We start from the raw sequence: 5,837 nt of genomic DNA on the forward strand, positions 1-5,837 counted from the left end.
GAGGAATTCGTCTCTCTGTAAATGTAGGGGATTAGCCGAGACAACCTTAGCTTCTCTTTGAACTCCTGCAAATGTAACCTCTTGTCACAGAAATACTTTCCCACCATTTAGTTGTTTAGTCTGGGGGTGCCCTAGGCAGAGGAGAAACTGACCGTGGGGTTGGGGTCTATTTCCTGGTCTAGCAGAAAGCTACATCTCTCAGTGTAAGAATTGCTACTGCCCAGGTAGCTCCTAGATGCTCAAGGGGCCCCAAACCAGTTCCAGTACTGGTGTAGGGCTCATGGGATTAAAAAAAAAAACTATTTTATTAAAAGATTAAGGAAGGGGGCATGATGTAGCAGGCCTCAGAATCAGGAAGAAGAAGCTTCAAGTTTCTTCAGACACACCTAGACAGTCACTGACCCTGTCAGAGATCCAGAAGACTAAGGTTCTAAGTTGCAGAATGATTGCTGACCTGCATCAGTAGCATGTCCTTTCCCAGAACTTCCATTGGATGAAATTGTAGGCTGTGGGCTAGGAAGCTGCAAAACACCGAGGGGAGAGCCCCGTGTTGTGAGGAAGAATGCTTGGGTTTGAATCTGGGCCCTGCCACCTAAGGCATACGAGGTGGCACAAATGACTTAACTTCTCTGGCCTTCATCACCAAAGCCAAGGGGCTGGACTAGTGATCTCTAAATTCCCCTACATCTACTCATCTGGCCAGCAAAAGTTAAAAGCATAAGATGAAGCCTCAATCTAAACAACTAAACTTGTTTAATTAACATTAACTTGTTTAACTAAACTTGTATTTAAATGAATTAAATTCAATGCATAAAGATTCTTTGTTCATTCTGGTTCACATTCTTCCTCTTACATGGGCTCTGGTTTTTTGCTTCTTTTTCATTATTTCAAAAAGATCTTTCCATATTTCTTTGCATTTCTCATATTTGAATTGTTGTACCCTATTACATTAGTGTACCACAATTAATTTAAACAATCCTCTATTGCAGGAAGATTAAGTTGTTTTCAGTTTGGGGCAATTATATGTAATGTTGCTATGATATTGGGGTTTTAAAAAATAGAGTTTATCAAAATTTTATTTCCAACAATGGAGTTATTGGGTCAAAAGCATAATTGTTTTTGCAATTATTTCGATGTGCTGCCAAATTGCTCTTCAAGAAGATTCCACAAGTTTGCAATTCCACCAACAATGAATGAAAATATCTGTTCTTTCAAAATGGGATTAAAACAGGGTTTAGTGTTGGAGAGCATCTAGTGCCTAGAAATCAGGGGACTGAATCAGGTTTTAGTCCAGGGGTGCCGAACCTGTGACCTCGAGGCCACATGTGGCCCTCTAGGTCTTCAGGTGTGGCCCTTCAACAGAATCCAAACCCCACAGAACAAATCCCCTTGATGAGGGATGGCTCCCAATAGATTCAGCAGGAACTCAGATCTTATCTAAGACCAGAACCTTCGATTCAGTCTGGAAAGAATTCAGCTCAGCCTTACTTGTAGTCAGAGTTGAAAAAGTTTATTATATGCTTTACAGCGGGCAAGGATCCTTAGGGGACCTGCAAGTGAAAGGGGGCACAGGTTTTTACTTTTAAAGGGTAGGGCTGCCATTGTCAGGGCTGATGGGATGGATGTAAGGGAACCAAGGCTAACTTGTGACTTCAGTGCATAGATAAAAAGTTAGGGTGGACTGAGAGGAACTTGTTACTTCAGTGCATTGATAGTTTAACTTGGAGATGAGATTTGGGCCAGACAGGAAGCAAGGACAAAGGAGTCACAAGTTGTCGCCTAGGCAGAGTTCGAATGGGGGGAGGGGCAGAGTTTGAGGCTGGGAAAGGGATTTTACAGACTGGTTTTACAAATTGCTATTACAATTTTACAATAAAAATTGCAGTTACAATTCTACAAACTGGTTTTACAAATTGATGTTACAGACTGATGTTGCCAATTGGTTTTACAAATTGCTGTTACAGATATACATCCCAAGCACCCCAAGCACCCCATCACCCTTAATAAAAGAATTTGTTCTATAAAACTTGGATTCAGTCAAAAGGCCAAGTCCAAGGACCTAGAAGGCCATGTGTAGCCTCAAGCTCACAGGTTCCCCATCCCTGTATCTAGTCCATGCTAATTTTACCAGTCAGAAGGCTGAGGATCAGAAAGGGGTGAAGAGACTTGTCTGAAGTCTACAAATTATAAGGAGCAGAATTTGCATTCTGAACCTGAGTCCAGTGGTCAGTATAACACAGCACACTCCCAGTTCTAAGTTTCTATTTCACAAAAATTTTGTACTGATTTCTCATTGTGACAGTTACATGAAGGCTGGCTTAGATAAACGACAGATGTGGGTTTAAATACTGACTGTCTCTTTTTTTTTTTTTTTTAAAGCAATCGGGGTTAAGTAACTTGCTCAAGGTTACATGGCCAGTTATTTCTGGGTGTGGTGCTAAGTATCTGAGCCCGGATTTGAACCCCAGGTCATCCCGACACTGGAGCCGGTGCTCTTACTTGCTGAGCCACCTGGCTGCCCCATGATTGTCTCTTAATACATGTTACCTTGGACAAGACATCCAACCTGTCAAGATCTCTGTTTTCCCATCTATAAAACGAGGGTCTTGGACTATATTTATAGATTGATTATATATTTATAAAATGAAGGTCTTGGACTATCAAATGAGGTTCTCTTACTATGATACTAAATATTGTGATAATGCTTAGGATCTATAAGCTAGGAAATGTAACCAAGAGAACAAAGGTGTCTTTGAACTATCTTTTGCTCCAGGTGTTCCCAGTGTAGTTAGAAGGGATCAGACAAGTAAGCCAATGACCACACACCAGGCAATGGAGGATGAGAGTTTAGGAGAGGGTCCAGACAATCCTGGCAATGGGCATGGGGAGACTAGGGAGGAGAGAAGTAGCAGGTGGTGCAGCAGTCAGAAGTCCATGGCTGTTTCCTCACCTGAAAAATGAAGGGCTGGAGCGGGGCTTCCCAGTTAAATGATTGCCTGAGGTCACAGTAAATTTCAGAGGTGAAAGTTGAACCTACTTAGCCTCTAACTCCAGAGTTAGGGCTCTTTCCATTGCACTAAAAATGCCTCCTCCCCAAACTACCAAAGAATCCCTGGAAAAGGTGGAATCTGATCTGGGTCTTACGACATTTCTTGACTGTTGTAGCTGACACAGATTTCGCCGATTTTTGAGCTCTCACACTTGCATGCCATGGCATCACCTTCCTGATGTCACGGTCCTCTTCAAGTAGGAAGGACCAACAGCAAAACATGCCATAGTGGTGGTGCCATGGTGTGTGGAGCACTGGGTTTGGAGTCAGGAGGACTCATCTTCCTGAGGTCAGACACTAACTAGCTGTGTGACCCTGGGCAAGTCACTTAACTCTATTGGCCTCAGTTTCCTCATCTGTAAAATGAGCTAGAGAAGAAAATGGTAAACCACTCCAGTATCCTGCCAAGAAAACTCCAAATGGGGTCGTGGATAGTTGGGCATGACTGATCAACAGCACAATATGCTGTAGAGTACATTGTAATGATGTGTTTCATGTGATTGCATCTTCTTCTTCCATTCCTCTCCCCCAACTTGAATGTGTGCTCTTTGAGGGCAGGAACCAGGTCTTTTATTTCCTATGTGTGTGCCTTTACTCATAGTTGGAGGGAACACTATTAATTGTTTCCTCCCGCCTCCAACTCCCAAGGCATAGTACTTCATCTATGGGAAGTCATTGCTGCTTTTCAGAGTGAGGGAATTTAGAACAGGCCCCAGAAAATAATTGCTTAATCTCTCCATAAGAAGTGCTCTTTAAATATAACTGGGGAAAGCTGTCATCAAACAGGCTGCCAAAGGATTTGCTTAAGTTTTGTATTATTCATTTATGTTGGGAACATTAACTGAATTAAACTTTGAATAAAAGGGACTCTATTTTCAGAGCAGTTGTGAGGATAATTAAAGGGTGGCATTTCCCTTCCCTCCCCAGCCCTCCACTTTCAAACTAAGCAGACTTCATGTGAGTGACAGCCCAGCATTTCAGTAGCACAGTGGATGATGGGACTCCATTAAAAAAAATTAAATGAAGCGTTTATAGAACGTCAGAGTCAGGAGAAACCTTCTGGGTCATCAAGTACAATCTGCATATTTGACAGATGAAGAAATAGAGGCCCAGAGAGGAAGTGAATTGAGATGAGAGCCTCTCTTCCTGACCACATCTTACTACTTCTTAATTAAGGGTTGAGCTGCATCTATCTGACTTCTCAGTCTTTCAGTGTATATTTTCTCCTAGTTGCTCCCTTCCATTAAGGGCAATGTTTCAATGACCCTATGTGGAATGTCCAGGTAAAAGGTGGTGGATCCCTGCTTCTGAACCTGATTAAGAATTAGAGAAACATCTTCCCCATTAGCCACTTAAAGAGTTTCAATTCTCATTACTCAGTCATTTGGGTTGGGTTACTATTTATCCAGGAGTTCCCTATTAAACACTTTGAGGGTTGAGGATTTTAAATTCAACAAGAATTTATCACTGTGGGTGGGAAAAGGGAAGAGGGGAAATAAAGACAAAATGAAAAATTGACCCCACTCTCAAGAAACTTACATTCTACTTACTTTACTGACTTCAGATACACTTATTTGAATGTTTCAAAAGATCTAGAATTCTTTTGTGGTTATCTGCCAATGGATTGCCTTAGTACAGGGATTCTTAACTTGGAGTCCATAGACTTACAGTTTCCATGGATAGATTTCAAAGACTATGGACTTTGATGGAAAAAACCCCACAATTTTATTTTCACTAACTTTCAGTTCCTTCTGTAATTCTGTGTGTTTTATTTAGTGCATTTAAACTCACTGAGAAGGGGCCCATAGGCTTCTCCAAAAGACCAAAGGGGTCCATGACATAAAAAAGGTTGAGAATCCCTGTTTTAGTAGAAGGTTTCTGAGGTGTTCTAGTCTCCAAAAATTTTTTGATCAGTCTTTTGGTAATGAGTGTCTCTGATCTTACCCAGACTTGGCCTCTAGTCCCAGATATACAATATGTCATCAGGCCAAGATTCCACATTTTTCTAGCTTGTCAGAACCACCAGAATTTCCAGTTATCCCTTCCACATCATGAAGGCTGGGGCATGGCTCTCTTTCTCCTTTCCCCTCTACCCTGATCTGGGAAATCTTTGTCAAATTTTTTGGCCCTCCCTTCATACCAGAGAAGTCTGAACTTTTTATTTTTCTTTTATGGGATGTTTACAGTACTTTATTATAAAATTTGGGTTAAGTATTTGGTCATTGGCTCTGTGTCATCCTTTGCAACTTCTGCAAAACTCCCCCCCCCCCCCATTCCCATTTAATTCCTTATGCTGACCCGAAATATATTGAAATTTGGATGGGTAAAGTCGGGCTGTGGAAGGGATAATTGTATGATTTGTATATGTGGTCCTGGAGAATGCAGAATATCCAAGGCTCCATTGGTCTATAGGTCTTTAAGCCTCTATTAGTGGTCATTAGCCTCTTCTAGAATAGTATGAGTTAGTTTTAGAGATTAGCAAATCAAAGAACCTGGAGAGATTATGTCTCCTTTCTTTCAACAAACAAGTATTGTTGCAAGGTAGGGTGCTAGGGCAGGTAAATAAAGAATGAAGAATAATATAACCTGTGCCTTTAAGAAATGTACTGAGGGGAAAGGTGAGGGTGGTAGGGTGTGTCTACAGGTACTACCATACAAAGTAAAGTGTGAGGGGGACAAAGGAGATTCAGACAGAAATATCTGGGAAAATTTAAAGAGGGAGACCATACTTCTAATTGGGAGTGTGTGTGTGTGTGTGTGTGTGTGTGAGAGAGAGAGAGAGAGAGAG

Source organism: Petaurus breviceps, unplaced genomic scaffold (assembly GCF_028583685.1).
Source record: "Petaurus breviceps papuanus isolate PSGF00001 unplaced genomic scaffold, PetGlider_PUasm1.0 131, whole genome shotgun sequence".
Taxonomy (NCBI): Eukaryota; Metazoa; Chordata; class Mammalia; order Diprotodontia; family Petauridae; genus Petaurus; species Petaurus breviceps.